Here is a 21,288-nt window from a genome sequence, read left to right as displayed (position 1 = left end):
AACAACTATTGGATTAAATCCCGTGAAACTTTTGGCACAGACATTTGTGGTCTCCAGACAATAAGGCCCACTGACTTAGGCAGCAGAATTCTTTGGTTATATGACTTTATCTGTAGCATGTTACCTGCTCATCCTTTTTCCCCTTCAAGGACGGTGGTGTTGTGGGTAACCTGTGAGGGTGTTACGTGTGGTTTATAGTGTGTGTGTGAAGGGAAGCAGCTCTCTTGGGTGGTCATGGTGAAGACGACAGGCAGCAAAGAGTGATGATAGTCAGCAGTACTAAGTGTCTAGATGACCTCAGGGCTGCTGTTCAACCTCATGAGGAGGCCATGTTTATTGTTTTGTGGTGAAGACTGCAATAAAGCAATTGTTGTGAATGGCCCTCGAACGCCTCGCCATCCTTCCTTCTGCAGAATGGTCTGGACCGCTAGAAGCTAGTTACCAGCTAACAACGAGCCAAACTAGAATTAATGTTAATAAGCCAGCGTGTTCCCAGCGACGGTTTGGAGCCGGTAAGTTGTCTCTGAGAGAGGTAACAATCATCAGGTATTTTAGAAGAAGACACCCCAGGTGAAAAGGGTATATTTTTTAATTAATAGATATCACCACTAAACATGACTTACAGCAAGGCCATTATTTTATTTTTCTTTTTATTCTTAAATTGTATATTTAACCTCCTGAGACCTGAACTTTTGTTTGGTATGCATTTTTAATTCCCCCTAGCTATTTGGGATGAGTAGTACCCAGTAAGTATTAAAAAAACAACAACAACATTGTCAACGATAATTACATCCCAATGTCCTCAGACAAGATGATAATAAGGTCCTAAAGTCATCAAACAAGTACTTCCTAGTTAACGGCGTCTTGGCTTGTTACTGTCAAATGTGTTGCCATATCAAACTACAAACATTATTAATCATAAATAAACAAGTTTCAACCATAAAATGTGATCAGGTTTTGGACCTTGTCTACTTTTATGTCGGGATCGGCTGCAGACTGATTGGCCGGAGATGGCTGCCATCTTGTTTTTACATGGAATAATGTATTGTGGTCTTACCACCACTAGATGGCACAAAAGAGTGTCCATGAATGAGGACAAGAAGTCTAAGTTAAGTAGAATGAAGTATAAGATCAAGTAAACCCAAAACGTGATGCCTTCATATGAGGACACATTGTCTCGGGAGGTGGAATATGCAATAAGGCATTATCTAATTAGATTTGCACTCATTTGCATACACGTCTACAACTGAAATCTGAACATTAGATAAAGCCAAAATTCTTGTTAAATGTTATTGTCATATCAGAGTCTAAGGTTTTTAGAGAGGGAATTTTGGGTATCTCTTGTCATCACTCCATAAATCAGTAAAAACACTGTCAACACCCATAAAAAAATCATTCATTTCAAAGAATAAATGTTGTATAAATCAGGCAATGAATGATATATGAATAAACCCCCTCTAAAATCCTTCAGAATATAGATAGGAATAAAGCCTGGACAGGTCACCAGACTGTCACAGGGCTGACACATAGAGACAGACAACCATTCACACTCACATTCACACCTACGGCCAATTTAGAGTCACCAATTAACCTGCATGTCTTTGGACTGTGGGAGGAAGCCGGAGTAGCCAGAGAAAACCCACGCTGACACGGGAAGAACATGCAAACTCTGCACAAAGGGGATCTTCTACCCCAGTTTCCAACCGGGAACCCTCTTGCTGTGAGGTGACAGTGTTAACCAGTGCACCACCGTGCTGTTTATGTTACAAATTTCCTGAAATTGTATGTTTAAATATGCAATGAAGCATCATCTGTTCAGATTTGCACTGTTCTTCACACATCCAGAACAAAAACAGAACATTAGATTGAGCCAAAAGTCTTGTCTAATTTTATTTTCATATTTGAGTCCAAGGTTTTTACAGAGGGACTCTCTCCCTCTCTTATCACACTGTCAACAGCCATAAAAAATCAATTTCACCATGTTTTAAAGAAGAAATGTTGTATAAATCAGACTATCAATGATATATGAATAAACACCCTCTGTAAAAACCTTGAGAATATAGATAGGAATAAACTTTGCTGTTGGTACGTCTCACTGAAGTGGAGTCTGAGAAAAATAATTTTTGCAAAAACAGCCTTCAAAATATGTATTGTGAATGTCAACAGGGTAAGATTTGTAACTTGCAGATATCACCATGAAACCTCCGTAGTTGAACATCAAGACAAATTTATTTTGTATTACAAGTTGTCAGACATATAATGTGAAAATATGCAAATGAGACATTGTGTAATTGGATATGCACTTTTTGCATAAATTTCCAGAACAGAAATCTGAACTAAAGTAGCTTGTCTGAGAGAAGACATTTTATGGAAACAAAATAGCCCAAAATCTCAAAATTGACCAGTGCATGAAAAAACTGTTTTCACCTCTGGCCTTAATGTGTCAGATACATTCATGACTACCTACAAAGCTAATGGCATTCCCATCAGCCTAAGCTGTACTTTGTTTCAGTGCTGATAAGCAAATGTTAATGTAAGATGGTGTAGCCTCCATTGTGGAAATTATAACCTCAACCACCTTGTGCCAACCCCAGTTAAAATCTTAAATAATGTTGCTTGATGCTTTAGGGGTTATATTGTGCTTTGCTTATGGTGCTCTGTTGTGTGCTGGTGTTATGTGCAATACGTGGAAGCTGATGTGCAATACTGTTGTGTGTTGTATGTGTGCTTATGTTTTTATGGTGTATGCTTTTTATTTCTTCTGGACTATTACTGTAAGGCAGCAATACTTGTGCAGCTCGCATTGTATCGCATCACATCATACCGTATCGTATCGCACCGCACCGCAGCATGTCGTGTCATATCACACTGTATCATATCATGTATCGTACTGTCAAACTGTCAAATATCAGCATCTCAACTTATTGACCCCCCCCCCCAAACAATTTATTCTGACAGTAAAAACAAAAACAAAAAACAGTGTAATCCTTCCCCTACAAGATCTAACAGGGTCTGATAATGTCTCTCATTTATGCAAGGTCTGTCCTACAGGTGTATGTATTTATTAATGTTATGTGAAATTCTTATATTGATGTGCAGTATATCCACTGTGCTATGTCTGGTAATATACATATATTGTACACTGCCCCTTAATGAAAGGAAATGAATAAATGTGTCAATATGAGTATATTAGCATGCTGATATTAACATTTGGCTCAAAGCACACTGCTGTCAGATAACCGTGTTGGAGGCGAGGCCCTGTTCATTCCTAGGGAAGTTGCTCAGTGGTGCCTGAGCCCAAAATAACTGGGCCCACAGAGCAAACATACTAGAATTTCCTTTAATATTGCTTCCCAGCCATTTGGTCTCAAGCTCCCTCACATGAATGACAGTTCATTATAACTCCAGATTTGGCTATAAGCAAACTTTACAGCTTTTAGGACATAATGATTTAAATAAGGGCTATTTAAGCACTCATAGTGAGAAGCCTTTCAGGGCCACATGCCCCATGGCATCACGTTATGGACCTGGAAGATGTGGTCCCAAGGTTTTGGCTACTATGTCGCATTGGCTTATATTGAATCGATACCAAAATGTCAAAACAGATACTACATTTTCATTTTGAAGATTGATTGTACCAGCAAAATTATCAGTAACAAAAGAATCAGTTTCTTTCCTCTGCGTTGTATCCATTGTCCCCAAGAGTAACACATATGTGCATGTACTTTTTGCTTCTACTGCTTTGGTCATGATTTGTGCTATCAAACTGCATAAGCACGGTGCACCAGACACATGATTGCAATGATTGCTGAACGTAAGATTAAAAACATAAAAGAAAGAGAAGTTGGAGCTGCAGAATGAAATAAGGGAGTGGGAGGGAAACGTCTCAGCATCCAGACACAGCGACAGAGTTTACTGGTAGAGTCTGTTCAGACAGGCTCAGGCAGGGAATATCAAGGTATAATGACATTAATATTTTCGTTAAATTAGATCGTCAGCCTTGGTTAATGTCACATTTTCAAACTGTAATTGGTCATTATTAGCTGTTACTGATTAAAGCTGATTATTTCTTTTATAACTCATGACACACTGCTCTCCACAACATGTAACTACATAAGCTGCTTTTGATAATAAAAAAAAAAAAGGATCAGTATTGATACTGATGATTCTGGCCTTGGTGTTCGTGGGTATCAGATCGAAATCATATTTTGTTGTATCACCCACCCTTCTTCAAAATCCACCTCCGTTTCTGGGGGCTTGAATGCTGTATGCCTTTCCTTTCCACACCCTACTACACTGTGATCTGCTGGTAACCCTGACCTCTTTGCCCTCAGCCTAACCACCTCTGACCTCGACATGTTGACTTGACAAGTACTCGCCATTCAATGCACAGTAAGGCCAACATGTTTTCATCCAAACTTTTCAAATACTGCAGCTTTGTCAGTGGACCTACACATCAAAACAAAGTGTTCTGGGTGCCCTGCTGCATTAGTGTTGTAGATGTTCAGGGACAACATATCAATTTCCAACACATTCTCACTCCGACCTCGTCATATATTGATGTCTGGTCATGGACCTTTCACGTCGAGCTACGACGTGCAAGGTACACTGGGTGCATTGGTTGTTAAAGTTCTGGGACGCCATGTCAACTTCAGCCTGTTGCATGCATTGTCTGTTTTCAAAATACACCTATATTTTATAGGAAATGTACAAATTGCATACAGTCTCTTTCGAAATAAGCGCATTACTTCGGTACAACACCATGAATTGACTTTTTTTTTTTCCTTCAACAACAAAAACAAAACATTGTTGGGTTTAGACAACAAAAGCATGTGGTTGGGTTTCGGTGAAAGAACAGGGTTTGGCTTTCCAGTGTTACAGGAGGTGAATTTCGGCCTCCTGGGTGAAGGCTGGTGGTCGTTGGACCCATCCACCACCTCTCCTATCCGCCCTAAAGGCAACAGGCCATGTATCATACCAATGTGAGACAGTCTCACTCACCAGACCTTTCTCAAGAAAAGAAAGGTCTGGCTGGGCCGACTCTCACTTTAAGATTGTAGGAAAAAAAATGCCCCAGCTGCTTGTATTTCTTTCAACCAATTACAATCGTTCTGGGCGATGCCACAACAACGGTGCGCTTGCAAAAATATTGCCGGAGGGAAACAGGTTTTGGCGTAACACGCCCACAAAAATATCGCCTACAGGACGCGAACCATGGCAGAAAAATGGCTACATCCCCGCAAGATCAAACACCACAAAAGTTAGTAAAGGACGTGTTGAAAACTGTTGAAAACTGCTACACAACCAGAGGTGGTAGGGCGGGACTTCAGCAGGTGGCTCGTTCTGCCCAATGAGAGGCTGGTCTATGCAGCGAACTTCCGCCCACTCAGACTAATGTGAGAGGACTTTTTTCTGATGCTGGAAATCAATGACGAAGCACTATATTTTTGACGACTTCGAAGACCGGGTTTCAAATTCGTCTCACTGCATGCATTGTGTTTTTTCAAAAATAGTTTCGTTTTCAGTGGAAACGTACAGTTTCTGCTCATTACATGTGTATTGTCTCTTTAAAAAAAAAAAAGGTAGGTTTAGGCAACATAAACATGTGGTTAGATTTAGAAAAAAACATGGTGTGGCTTAACATTCACACAGGAAACAAACAGGTTCAGCTCCTTAGGTTTGGGCAACAAAAGTCCAAGCTTAGGTTTAGAGAAACAAAGTAGTTTGTCTTAAAATAAGTACAGTTTTTACTAACACCATTTCTCGTTACGTACGTCACTAGCGTTGCATGATACACGTACTAGCACATTAATCAAAATAACACCCTTTATTTTTGGTTTCACAGGGGAGATGAACAGCAGACTCCTGGGTTAAGGTCCAGAGTTGGTTTGACCCATCCACCTCCCCTCTACCCGTACTACATGGACTTTCCTGCTGTTTATACCGCAGTAGTTGGCAGCTGCATCACAAAGTGCTGTCGCCTGGTGCGTATCATTCCACCCCTAAGGGTACCTCTGTGCGTCGGGTCTGATGCAAGATCCACTGACAAAGCAGCAAGTACTTGACGAGTTGGGAGTGAGAACGAGCTGGTTAGAATACTCAGGAAAAAAAATGAACGCTTGCTGTATAACCTCACAGAGTGGCTAGTGTGTCTGTAGACTCTTAAGGTCTTTGCACACTGAGTGCGTTTTTTCCAAAATAGTTGCACATCTAAAAATAAAAATGACCTCATGTTGACTCTGAAACTTTCGTCTGTCATTATAGCTTTGTAACAGGTTAGATTTTCTGTGGCTTTTTTGCATTTAGTTGTTTGACCAAGAAGCAGTGAAGAAAATATAGCAGCAGGACACATCCACAACAGGAGAGAGGAACAGGTCGCACAGTGCCCTTTCATGACTCAGATATCCGAATTTCAACAGGTCAGATAGTAACATTCAGGTTGTGGACCACACACAGACAGAGAGAGAGACAGTGTGGAAACAGAAAGGGAGGACAGCTCAGTCCCTTCACGTAGCCGCAGTGCCAAATGCAAGACACAGGGAGAGAGTGGTGACAGACAGGTAGGTACCTCCAGTGGAGAGAAGCGAGGGAGCAAATGTGTCTTTACATTTTGTCTCGTATTGCAAATTTTCGCAATGAATGTGCAAGGTTCCTGTCCGTAACGACTTTTTCCAGATAAGGGATTAAAAAACCTTTACAAAAAATTGGACTCAGTGTTCAAAGGCTTTAATCTTGCCAACATAACCTTCACTCCAAACTGCACAAAACACAGCCCCGGTATACAGTATAAAGGTTCACTTAAGGACTATAGCAAAAATGTAACATTGACCTTTTTCACAGCAGAAACTGTGAATGTAAAGTATTACCCCACAGGTTCTGAAGATAAACCCCGCTTTCACTGCCTCAGAATCACAATCGTCGGTAATTGGTGTGCCAAGATAATGTGATTCCAAAAGATTTATAACAATCAAACAGTGGAGCGGCTGGGGAGATTGAGCCATTTCACAGACCAGGGGATAGACATCACTATTGCCTTAACTGCAGCCCCTATTTCCACTTCTCATTGCAAGAGAGAATACTGATTTGAGCTATCATCTTCAGACAGGTGCTCTTATGGCCATCATCCATTCCCATTAGGCTTTAATCACACCCACTGATCCCTGTAGACAAAATAGGTCTTGAAGAAGGCTACCTTAAAGATGTATTGAACTTGCCTCGCTTAAATGTATTCATACAAGACAATTGTTCACGGTGGTGTACAGTACGGTACCATCCACCTTGGCTTTTTGTTCAAATGCATTCAGAGAGAAGAGCAACGGCTGAGACACAGCTGAGATGATTGGATTTATTCAAAGCTAAACGCCGGCATACATGATAGAATATGCTTACACGTGTGCATCTGCACCCGGGGGATAATGCATGAAGCATTTTTAATATTTTTTTCTATTGTCTGCTACAGGAACATGTGAGATAATGTGGCCCTTTGGGGGGGAATGCAAGACAAATGCAACACAAAGTACAGAGGGGTTTCTGCAGGGTAAGGAAATTGATCTGGAAAACAAAAACAGCATTCTCTCGCCTGTTTCTATTCATCTCTCCTATCTGCAGAAAACGGTTTGTGTATTAAAATCATGCACAACTCCCATTCACAGTGCTTAAGACATATTCAGCTTGCAGGCATACGCACTCGCACAATCCTATTATATACGACACAAAGCGTGCTAAGTGCATCTGAGGACTTGACTCTAATGGTTCATTTGTGCTGGGTGCCCAATGTCACTTTACTATATGTGCAGTTCAAAGCAAAGAAATTTGCCAGTAAGTCTTAACCCATCAAAGACAAACGGGAGGCTCAACATAAAATTAAAGCTTTGTTTCTTTTCTCCAGCAGTCTGTTTTCATTCCTCTCTGAACCTTGAGAGACTGAATGCAGCTGACAGAGTGCTGTAATGTAAATGGAAAGTGAAGAGAGGTGCCTTAATGAGAGCTGCTGCAGGATTGTCAGGATGTGACACTGATTACAGGCGACACAGCAGAGATGGGACTCTGCTGCCATCTGCTGGACAAACACTGAAGCACCCACGTTGACATGTATTTATCAAACTGCTAAAAATTGATGTTTGGGACTTTTACCCCTACTCATAAACTTGGAAGTAAAAGTGATTCATCAAATTCCTTACAATGTAAAAGTACTCTTAAAGTGAAGAGAGCTGCAGCAGTCTTTCAGGTTGGTTAAGACACATTCAGGATCAGGGGTCCCTATAAATCTGTTTGGCTTCTGTTTACATTTAGCTTCTTGTCACCAGTTTATTATATGTCATGCAACTAAAGTTCATTCATTTTCCATAACTGCTTATCCTGTGGGGGTTCCGAGGGGGGCTGGAGCCTATCCCAGCTGATACTGGCCAAGAGGCAGGGTACACCCTGGACAGGCCGCTAGACTATCACTGGGCTGACACATAGAGACAGACAACCATTCACACTCACATTCACACCACGGACAAGAAGTCATCAATTAACCTGCATGTCTTTGGACTGTGAGAGGAAGCCGGAGTACCAGTACCACCCACCCAAAGTCCACTGCAGACCAAGTACCCCACCTGATGCTCAAGGTGTCGACCTGGCCTCCAAATTCTCCAGATCCCAATCTGATCCAGCATCCATGGGACATGCCAGTACCCAACCTCACAACCCACAAGACTCAATGGATCCACGCCCAGTGCTCTAGCACAGGGCAGCCCCAGAGGTCATGGAGTGGGGATGGATTGGGCATGTCCCACACTGACACAAGGAGAACATGCAGACTCCGCACAGAAGGGTTTCCACACCCCGGGTTCGAACCTGGAACCCTCTTGCTGTGAGGCGACAATGCCAACCACCCATTCAACTAAAGTGATTTACAAAATGTCATTACTTGAGCTGACATCATATTTTTATTTAATGTTATTGATATTATACACTTCTGAATTAGATTGTTTTAGGCTATTATCTGCATTTGAATTAAACTTAAACATTTGATGGTTTTATTCTTTCATTTACAGGGGTTAGGGTTCAAACTGCAAGTACAAAACTAAACGTAACTCTTTATTGGTTTTCTTTTTGTTCCTAGTTCAGCCAATTTCCCATTAAGTCATTCCTACTTATATTCATATTATTTAATAATCAGCCAAAACATTAAAAAACCACAGACAGGTGAAGTGAATAATAATGATCATCTTATTACACTGCAATACTCTGCTGGGAAACCTTGGGTCCTGGCATTCATGGATGCCACCTGACACATTCAACCCACCCAAACACCGTTACAGACTATATATCCCCCTTCAGGGCAAGGCACTGCCTGATGACAGTACCCTCCCCAGTAGGACAATGCACCATGCCACACTACAAAAACTGCCCAGGAATGGCACAACCTGTGCTCCAATCTGATGGTGCATTTGTAGGACATGCCAGTACTCCACAAGTACCCCTGATCCACAACGGGGCCCCCTTGGATCGGACTTGACCCTGACCTGTCGAGGCATGGACACGGGACCTTTGAGGTTTTCCTGTGTAGTCTGGCACCAGAGTGTTGGCGGTGGATCCTTTGTGTCTTGTAGGTTGAGACATGGGGTACTGGCATGTCCTATGGATGCTGGATCAGACTGCGATCTAGGGAGTTCGGAGGCCAGGTCGACGCTTTGAGCTCTTTGCCATTGGTGAGTGTAATTAGGGGGTGTACTTAGTCTGCAACAGTGTTTGCGTGGGTGGAGCACCACATGAATGCCAGGACTCAAGGTTACTTGATAAATTTGTATTATTCTTCACTTCAGTATATTACTTTTTTATTGAAGTGCCATTTTAGAGCAATCTCCAGTTAGAAAATTGATAAATACAGCCCCAGATAGATAAAACCCACATAAAAGCTACACTTTGTAACTTCTATGAAGTGAGACAGATTATCTTTGAAAAAAATAAAAATAAAAAAGTCCCTCCTCCTACTGCCTCTAATAGCATTTGATAGAATCAACCACAGCATGGAGCAATCAGAGCCGAGGAGTCTCTAAAGCAGCTGTCAATCAATCACGTAAATCAATGCTTGTGAATTGCAATCAAACTGCCAACGAGGCAGTGCTAATCAAATATGAATTCTGTTACTGCATTGCCCATTTCTCACTTAAAGGAGCTATATGTAAGAAATCTAAAGCAAATAGTCGTAAAACCATCCTAATATGTCACAGAAATTAAGGAATAATGTTCATGTAACATACTGATCTCACCGACAACAATAGTACCGCCAGAATATTCACATTTTTAAAAAAAAAAATTACGGTCCGCAAATCATGTTTATGTTTTGAATTTGTGTTTTGGCCTGTTGCGCCACCCACCGCAGTCTACCAGTCACGCAGTCAGTAGAGTCTCAGCATCAGTTACAGTTACGACTGAGCTACAGCAGCACAGCAAGCAGCATTAGCAGTGTCCCGGTACATAGCATTAGCAGCCGGCTCCTCCTCAGCTGTATCCCGGCAGCAGCATTAGCAGCAGAGAAGCCGGACTTGCTTGAACGGTCCGCTGGAAAACCGAAGATCAAGGACGCGGTGACACGGCCCTGCCACGGCAGCCGCCTGTGGGCAAACAAATCAGTCTCCAGCGTGCCGCTGTTCAGCAACCTCGAATGTGTAGGGGAGGGGGGGCGGACACGACTCGTGGCAGCATTTTGAATTTGAGTGCAGTAACCGTTTTGGCCACATTCTTACATACAGCGCCTTTAACTGTTTTCAACAAGGTCAAAAACTTTCTAATTTTACAGCTAAACAGTACACTAAAATATGTTGAGGTGAAATAAGGTGAGAAACATGCAATGCAGTAGCAGAATCTTGGTTTATATTTGATCAGCGCTGCCTAGTTTTACAGTCTGATCGCAGTTGGCGAGCAGTGATTGACAGCTGCATTAGAAACTCTTCAGCTCTGATGTGTTGTTTTCATTCACGTGCAGTAATGCCATTATAAGCGCTACAAAGCAACAGAGTAGGCATAAAAACATGATTCTTTTTTTCAGATTATCTGTCTCATTTAGTGCTGTGTGAATATTTAGTCACTGTTTCAGCAAATATGACAAACAGTTATGTTTTATTAAAGATACCAACTGTAGCTTTAAAAGCAAAAGTCCAACATGAAGCAACAATGCTCTTGTGAAAGCGATTTGGGTCACATGCTGGTTTGTCAGTGGTCTCCAGGGTGAACACAAGAGAGAGCAGCGAGACCACAGTTATTTGGCCCTCTGTCACCACTGCTGTGAGAGGATCTCTAATACCAAGGGACCGTGTCTGATGTGAGAAACAACACAGTGTGTGGCATCCAGTGCTCCACTTTCACTAAAGGGGAGACTGTGTTCAATTATTCCCTCGGGTAAAACATGCAGTGGAGGGTATAATAGGCAGGTATACCTTCCTCCTATTCTGGCTATCAGCCAAAGAGCCATTGGAATATATAGAGAGTGTACCTACTTCGTGCTTCAGCACCTAATAGTACACCCACCTCATCAACTACCACTACACCCCTGAAGGTGAGACCAGGAGAGGCACGTGTTTGACTTTTACTGACCTCAAAACCCAGAAATCTTCTGAGAAGATACTATTGAATTAAAAAATGGTCTCATGTCGATCAGCCAGTCTTTGATGACTTAGAGCAAAAGATAGCGTAAGGACAGTCAGTTTTTAGTTTGTTTTGATGTGTCACCTGAGGAAGGGGTGCATTTGGAACAGGATGACATTTGGGGAGATTAGGCAAGCCTGCCTTATCTCACTCAGAGAACGTCCATGTTTGTTGTATCTTCACTGTGTGATTAAAGGGTAACTTCAATATTTTTCAACCTTGCACCAATTTTCCCCTGTTTTGTGTCTAAATGACAGATGGGGACAACAACTTTTGGAATGGGTCCAGTATTAAATGAGACCAGTGGCAAAACAGGCTGCAATACAACCAACTGGGGCGTTTGTGCACTGTAAATTTACCTCCACTGACAGTGTTTGTTTTCGACACTGACAGACTCAGATTGTTTTTATACGTGTCTGACAACATCATGGAAAGAATCCCTACAGAGATAGCTCTTTTTGTTAACACTATCCCTGCCATTGCCAAGATTTTCAGTCATATATGACAAAACGCTTCCTCGCCATTGAGGAGATATTCTGGCAATCTGTGTTTATACTGTTTTAAGATAGGGGGCGCTGTTACACGTCTTATGAAATAGAACTGCGCTGCCACATCCAAAAGCAAATGAAAGAAGATGATTCACTGGAAACCGGAAGATGATGTTTGTGAACTGCACAAAAATGCCGGCGCCGACGGACAAGTTTACAGTTGCATAAGCCGTGGAAATGTTGATGGACTCAGACTCCAACAGTTCTTGTTCTGATCGACATTCTGAATCTGATTTGGACAAGGCAGCAAACAAGTTTGATTGGAAGAAACAGGATCTATTTTCATCACTATTATTGTTATTGCCTTCATGTACACAATTCAAATTGACATAAGGAAATAAGAAAAAACAAAAAATGTGAATGTGAAATTGATTTTGTATTTTAAAATGACAGTCTTTGACAAAAATGCTATTTTATGAGCTTTTTGAAATGTTTTTTTTTTCATGAAAATACACAAATTCAAGTGTTGATTAAAAAAAGGAGTGGAATAAGATAGAATAAAATATTTTTTTCGTGTTTAAAAAAGAAGGTCTCTTCTTTAGTTTCTTGTATATACTGTTTACATATTCATAGAACAAATTATTCTGTGGGTCTTGCAATATTAGTGAATATGATCAAAAATGCTGGCGGTGGCTGGCAACTTAAAAATAATACTCTAGTGGGGAAAGTGGTAAAGATTCTTTTTGTTTAATCAGAAACAGCCCAAAATTGCTATCACCAAAACCACCAGACTCCATTTAAATAAGCAGTAATTTTATCGTGTATAGAGCCAACATATTTTTACATCTAACTGGGTGTATTAAGGGTTTAATTAAACCAAACCAAAGCTGGTGATTGTTGGAGCAGTGAAAAGATGAAGTAAGAGGGTTTTGTGAGGTTTATTTGGTTTCTGTTGACTCTGAATAAAGTGTGTTTGAGATCATAAAATTACTGTTTATTTAAACGGAGTCTGGTGGCTTTGGCTATGGTGATTTCATGCCTGTTTCTGGTTAAACAAAAAGGTCTATCACTGTAGGAAACCTTTCAATAATGTTGTCAGACACTCATAATAATAATCTGAGTCTGTCAGTGGCAAAAAACAAACACATTAAGTGGATGTAAATTGGCCTCTCTCAATATTGGATCAATGTCAAAATTTGTTGCTCCCATTAGTTACTGACACAAAAACATGGGAAAATAGGTTGAAAAATACCTAAATTACCCGTTAATATTGATTCATCAGGTGCATTTTTTAGTTCTGGTTGATTTCCAGTATTTGCTCTAAGAGCTCGTTCATTAGAAACATATTTTGGAAGAAATAAATGAACCCACGGGAGTTTCAGCAGGCATGAAGCCAAGAATGCTTTTGCCTCAAAGGGGAAACCGGAGTTCGGGGCTCACTGATGATGAAAGCCGGATGTGATTATCCTCATGTCTTTATCTTTCAGATAAAAAAAAAAAAAAAAAAAAAAAATTACTACTCATGTGACAAATGTTGCCTCACATCAAGTGATGCATGGTATTGCTCCCGCAGGAAGCGCAAAATTCCCACACATGACTCTGCGGCTTGCAGTCGGACACTAGAGGATCCATCGAGCCTGGAATGTGGCAATATGGGAAGTTTGTTGATCATCGCTGTCATGTTTGCTCTCAGTTAAACGATGAATGGCACCTAAAGAGCAATACTATCACTTTCTAAAAGCTTTAATACATATCATATAAAATCTATAACTACCATTAAAGTCATCATATATTCAAAATAAAGAATAAATCTGTGTTTTTATATAATCGTCAGTGGGCACTTACAACAAAAACAACAACTTTTTTTAAAAAAAGAAAACTGAGCCTCACGATCGGCGTATATTTGTCTCTATTTAAGTGAAATAATGAAATATTTTTATGTTTTACATATAATAAACATGAAATGATCAAATAAAAATAGCATGTAATATAATCTGCAGTTCAGTCTCTGTAAAACAAAATCAGTCATCAGAGTTTTGGTGAAACAGCTCAACACTTTTTTAGGTGATGGATCCTCTGTTGTGGTTTTCTGCGAGCCAGATTAAATTCAAACACAAGAAAATCAAGTATTTGCTTTTCACATTACGCTGGGCACAGACGTCAGGCAGACGTTGCACTGGCCCTGGTAATGATCAGGACTGTTCACGACTAAAATTGGTCTCATCAGCAGGATCACCCTGGAGTTGCCCAATTATTTAATTTCTTTTCATTGAAGACATCAGAAAAATCATACCAATATATAAAGGAGTTAAATAAACCATACTGACAACAGTTTGTAACAAAGCCTAGTTTCTATGGTAATGCTTAACAGTGATATATTTACCCTTAAAGGTATAGCTAAGATTATTTGAAGTATTGTATGAGGTACATATGTATGAGGGAGTATATGTATGTTCTCCATGTACTCCAGCTTTCACAGTCCAAAGACATGTACGTTAGATTAACTGGTGACTCTAAATTGTCCGTAGGTGTGAATGTGAGGGTGAATGGTTGTCTGTCTCTATGTGTCAGCCCTGTGATAGTCTGGTGACCTGTCCAGGGTGTACCCTGCCTCTCACCCAGTGGCAGCTGGGATAGGGATCCAAGCTAACCCTTTAAAACACTGAAGACACTAACACAAACTAAGTAAATGATCAAGGCAGCAACAGACCAACAGCTCCTGTGTTCAGTGAGGTAAATAATAAGTGCCTCATACAAACCCACTCCAAAAATCCAAATTATATTAGTGATTATACTGTGTGTATCAGTATGACTTTATGGAGTGGGCACATGGATCTGTAACACAGTAACTGCAGAGCTGGCATCATTAAATCATCATTTTTGTTATCTGGAATATGTCTTTTTCCATTATTTCACTCAGCTTGTTTGCTAATCACTTTTTTAACCAACAGAAAGTTTAAGGTTGAACCTGCTGTGAGTCACTGCGCCTCCAGACTGCCAGCAGTTACGCGTCTCTTAAAGGAAGCAGAGCGCTGGTTGCTATGTGGGTGGACATTTCACGCTGGCATTCAACAGCCAGGAGCGCGTTTTAAACCGTTTAAAGCGGTTGTTGTATGGTGCGTCCCGTGGCTTCCCACACCTCAATCGAAGATGGCGTACTGTGAAGCTGCCATTATGCTCACTCAGTAAGCTACCTTTCCACCACCTCCACGCTTAATGTGAACACTTTGTCTTGCTTCAAAGATTCAGAAGCACAGCCATGAAAGGATTACATTAGGTTAAACCTTCCAACACAAGTGGGAGGATTTCAGAGACAATCCAAAAAGATGGAGGAGAATCAGGTGCATTTATCATTGTAATTACTCGCATAAGACTGTGTAAATTCACAATCTATGATAATTAAAGGAGCATTAAGTAATCCATGGCCTTTATCAATCTTTGTAACTGTCTCATTGTGCAGCCCCCTCTGCTCCTGTGCCCTGCATTTTCTCAGTTCAGATCAGCAGAGATGGAACAAAAGGTCAAACAGAGAGCTGGTGAGGTCACACTGTGACATTGGGGCTGTTTTCTTACTGTTTTTAAAGCTCCAGACAGACCCGCAGAGCTCCATGACAAAGCAGGTGAAAATGTTTACAATGTGTCGTAGCTGGCGAGCACTTCATGTCCTTCAAAACTGTGTTGTACAAGGCAGAGACGGGCGAATTTAAGAGAATTGTGCAACCTTTGCAGTCACTAAACCTGCATAAATAGGACAAAAAGAAACTGTGTTCTGCACCTGCAAAGGGTCAAATGCAACCCTAACTGCATATCTATTTGCATGTATTTAAATTAGGTAATATGCATACATTTGGTATAAAATTGGCCCCTTCTTGTGCAGCCTCATTGCAGAACAAGTCCAATATACAAAGATCAGTACTAACAGTCACATGCAACCACAGAAAAATTATAAGCACCCTCAGAGAGTTGGTGGTAGCTGAAGCACACTGACAGACTAAACACAGTTTCTCTGTCACATTTAAATTCCTTGCCTGAAGTTTTAAAGAGTTTCTTTGCAACTTGTCAGTCAGGACCTGAAGCTCACTGTCTGAACATTTCAGTTTTCTTTTTCTACTATGGTGTTCCTGTCACAAAGGCAACATTTATACTTTGCCACATGAAAAGAGGCAATCAGATGCAAAAAAAAAAAGGGCAAATTGCACTGAGCTGCAAAACTTTATGGCCGTGCGCTGTAATATCATCAGCGCAAAATCATTTGTGAATCAGACAATGAGACAGGAGGATAACAGTTGAGAGTGAGTTGCAATTTGTTGTGCTATCAGCAGTCACATTCCAGTCTATGTGACTTCGCCCCTGGGTTTTGATGTCATGAGCTGGGAAAGAAAAAGTGCAGCTGTAGCTCAGGAGATAGAGCAGGTTGCCCACTAATTGGAGCATTGGTTTGACCCCTGGCTCCTCCAGCCTGCATGTCGAATTATCCTTGGACAAGAAACTGAACCCCAAATTTGCTCCTAATGGCTGTGCCATCGGTGTGCGAGTGTGTTTCGGTCTCGTTCTGAAGTCGTCCAAATCCGGTGCTTGGGCAGTGACTTACGGCATCAGAAATCAACGAAAAAAGGCATCCTTTAACACTGACATTGTACGTGGCCAGTTGCCGAAATAGTTTGATGGCGCCCGGTGGTGTCCTGGGGAAAGGTGGTGGGACAAGTTAAGGCAGCGAAAGCCGGAATGGGGCGGGCAGGAGGGGTGGTGGATGGGCCCAACAAACAGTGACTTTCATCCGAGAGAGTGGTGTTGCATCCTGTAAGATTCTAAACCAAACCCTGTTCTTTTTTCCTAAACCCAACCATGTGTGTTTGTTGTTTTACCAATGTACTGCGTTTATTTTGAAAGCTATGTACAGTACAGGCCAAAAGTTTGGACACACCTTCTCATTCAATGCGTTTTCTTTATTTTCATGACTATTTACATTGTAGATTCTCACTGAAGGCATCAAAACTATGAATGAACACATGTGGAGTTATGTACTTAACAAAAAAAGGTGAAATAACTGAAAACATGTTTTATATTCTAGTTTCTTCAAAATAGCCACCCTTTGCTCTGATTACTGCTTTGCACACTCTTGGCATTCTCTCCATGAGCTTCAAGAGGTAGTCACCTGAAATGGTTTCCACTTCACAGGTGTGCCTTATCAGGGTTAATTAGTGGAATTTCTTGCTTTATCAATGGGGTTGGGACCATCAGTTGTGTTGTGCATGAAGTCAGGTTAATACACAGCCGACAGCCCTATTGGACAACTGTTAAAATTCATATTATGGCAAGAACCAATCAGCTAACTAAAGAAAAACGAGTGGCCATCATTACTTTAAGAAATGAAGGTCAGTCAGTCCGGAAAATTGCAAAAACTTTAAATGTGTCCCCAAGTGGAGTCGCAAAAACCATCAAGCGCTACAACGAAACTGGCACACATGAGGACCGACCCAGGAAAGGAAGACCAAGAGTCACCTCTGCTTCTGAGGATAAGTTCATCCAAGTCACCAGCCTCAGAAATCGCAAGTTAACAGCAGCTCAGATCAGAGACCAGATGAATGCCACACAGAGTTCTAGCAGCAGACCCATCTCTAGAACAACTGTTAAGAGGAGACTGCGCCAATCAGGCCTTCATGGTCAAATAGCTGCTAGGAAACCACTGCTAAGGAGAGGCAACAAGCAGAAGAGATTTGTTTGGGCCAAGAAACACAAGGAATGGACATTAGACCAGTGGAAATCTGTGCTTTGGTCTGATGAGTCCAAATTTGAGATCTTTGGTTCCAACCGCCGTGTCTTTGTGAGACGCAGAAAAGGTGAACGGATGGATTCCACATGCCTGGTTCCCACTGTGAAGCATGGAGGAGGAGGTGTGATGGTGTGGGGGTGTTTTGCTGGTGACACTGTTGGGGATTTATTCAAAATTGAAGGCACACTGAACCAGCATGGCTACCACAGCATCCTGCAGCGACATGCCATCCCATCCGGTTTGCGTTTAGTTGGACCATCATTTATTTTTCAACAGGACAATGACCCCAAACACACCTCCAGGCTGTGTAAGGGCTATTTGACCAAGAAGGAGAGTGATGGAGTGCTGCGGCAGATGACCTGGCCTCCACAGTCACCGGACCTGAACCCAATCGAGATGGTTTGGGGTGAGCTGGACCGCAGAGTGAAGGCAAAGGGGCCAACAAGTGCTAAACACCTCTGGGAACTCCTTCAAGACTGTTGGAAAACCATTTCAGGTGACTACCTCTTGAAGCTCATGGAGAGAATGCCAAGAGTGTGCAAAGCAGTAATCAGAGCAAAGGGTGGCTATTTTGAAGAAACTAGAATATAAAACATGTTTTCAGTTATTTCACCTTTTTTTGTTAAGTACATAACTCCACATGTGTTCATTCATAGTTTTGATGCCTTCAGTGAGAATCTACAATGTAAATAGTCATGAAAATAAAGAAAACGCATTGAATGAGAAGGTGTGTCCAAACTTTTGGCCTGTACTGTATGTAATCTTTGGCGAATATCGTTTACTGTTTTTACCATCATGTTAGCAGCTGTTTTGTTTTGACCACTAATATAAGTCTAGATCTTTTTCAATTAACTTTTTAACCACCATCTGTAATACACCGGGGCGGCACGGTGGTGTGATGGTTAACACTGTCCCTTCACAGCAAGAGGGTTCCTGATTCAATCCCAAGAGGGAGCCCTTCGTGTAGAGTTCACATGTTCTCCCGTGTCAGCGTGGGTTTTCTCCAGGTACTCCAGCTTCCTCCAGACCAAAGACATGCAGGTTAATTGGTGACTCAAAACTGTCCGTAGGTGTGAATGTGAGTGTGAATGGTTGTCTGTCTCCATGTGTCAGCCCTGTGACAGTCTGGCAACCTGTCCAGGATGTACCCCACCTCTCGGCCAGTGTCAGCTGGGATAGGCTCTAGCACCCCCGCGACCCTCAAGAGGATAAGCAGTTATGAAAATGGATGGATGGATGTAATACACCGAGCCACCTTGTGTCACATGATCAACATAGCGCTGCAGTTTTGTACATCCGATTTCTGGTGTAAAATGTTGTTATTCTGTGTGTTTAGGAGCAGAGGTGCAGAAATAGGTGTCCAGACGGCAATTCGTGTACCACATCTTCTTCTGCAGGAGTGAATAAATGCTGGAAAATGATATATTCAAGTTGTCATCTGTCCATGCCAGATCGGCACACGTTACAGTGACACCTTGTACGGTAGTCTCGGCCACAGTGCGTATACGTGTGTGTGAATGGGTGAATGTGACATGTCATGTTAAAAGCACTTTGAGTGGTCAGAAGAGCAGAGAGGCGCTATACATGTGCAGGTCAATTCCTTTCACTAAATCAGTGAGTCACTGTTTGTATTTATCAACACCACCTCACTGTGGTAAGGCAATAAAAACTATGTTTTTATACTATATTAAAAAGTTGTTCAGTCCTGCTCTCTCAAAATAAAATCTCCAGAATTAAACCAACACTCACACTCAGACGTGGATGAAGTCAATCACAATATTATCTCCTCCAGGCTCGACTCCTGGGACTCCCTCCTTTCTGGCATCAACAGGAAGTCACTCTACCGCCTCAAACTAGTTCAGAATGAGGCAGCTGGGCCTCCCACTGGTTTTAACAGACAACATCACATCACATCTGCCCAGGCTTCTCTTCATTGGTTCTACTTTTACTAATTTTACAAATGACTTTTAAGGCTCGTCAGGGTCTGACTCTAAGCTACATAGCAGAGATGATAACCACATATCATAGCCTTAGGTGGGGACCTTCTGGCCGTTACAGTCGAGGCTTAATCTAAAGGTGACTGCGCCTTTGCCATCAGGACCCCTCAGCTTTGCAACAACCTGCCTGAGGATATAAGGCTCGCAGAATCAGTGACTTCATTTAAATCGCTTCCTAAAACCATTTTCATTGACTTGCTTTATGTAATGTCATCTTTTTATTTATCTTTTTATTTCATCTTGAACCTCATTATTTTGTTTGTTGCTTTTATTCTTTTATCATATTTACTTTAGTGTTGTGTTTTTTTAGATGATCTTAATCTTTAGTTTTCAACATGATCTGTTTTCTTTCCAATTTGTTTTTGTATCTTATCTCTTGTTTGTTTTTGTTTTGGGTTTTTTTTTTAAATTAATTTTGTCTTGCTTTAGTTTGGCATTACTGTTGGGCTTCTGTTCTTAGATTGCCTCTGCTTTGCTTTGTTTGTCAAAGCACTTTGTAAACTGTCTTTACTGTTTTTTAAAAACTGTTTTTAAAGGTGCTTCTCCTCATTTCTTTAGTTTGTAAATAACAGTAACTCAGAGTGAGATTCAGATTCTGTATACAATATTAATAGTTCAACAAAATAAAATCTACCACAAATTACACATTTAAACAGCTCCCAAATACAAAAAATGTCGCCTGGGATCTCTAATCATCACACTGTAACCTGTGACAGACTGTTATGATACCAGAACTATCACACATTCACAAATATGTAGTTTTTTGACGAGGTAAGTTTACATTACCAACGGTTTGTGACTAAATCACTTGACAACTCCGACTCCTGTGTACACATGGTGAGAGAGGAGAGGGAGAGACGCTGTGCTGCTGCCAGAGGAGCCGCTGAATGAGTTCCCTCTGAGCTGTAAGTCACTAAAAGAGTCTGAGAAGTCCGGGGCTGCTCATAAAACATTCAGGACGCCACAGTTTATTCCACACTACTGAAGCTGCTGCTCTTTTTGGAGCCACCACGGAGTTGGTAATAATTTCACTTTCAGCCATGCTTGTTGTTGCCGAGCAGTAAGAAGTCAGTGTCAACAACTCAAAGTGTCACAAGTATCACGGTATGAATTTTTCATATGATATTAAAAAATTGTTATGTGCTTTTATGGTACATAAACTAACCAGCAACTAAAGCAGTAAGATAATTGTATTGCAGTAGAAGTAGACAGTAGCATGAAAAGAAAACACTACCTACAACTACCTCAAATTTGTACTTAAGTATAGTTACTGCAGCTCACATGAACCCAGAAAACACATGGTAGGATAAGAGAAAAATTCAAGATCTTTATTTTAAGCTCCATTTCCCCAAATGTTTTCAGAGATTTGACACACAGTAAGGATTCGACACTTTCC

Source organism: Epinephelus lanceolatus, chromosome 12 (assembly GCF_041903045.1).
Source record: "Epinephelus lanceolatus isolate andai-2023 chromosome 12, ASM4190304v1, whole genome shotgun sequence".
Classification (NCBI taxonomy): Eukaryota; Metazoa; Chordata; class Actinopteri; order Perciformes; family Serranidae; genus Epinephelus; species Epinephelus lanceolatus.
Note: the sequence above shows the minus strand (reverse complement) of the source record.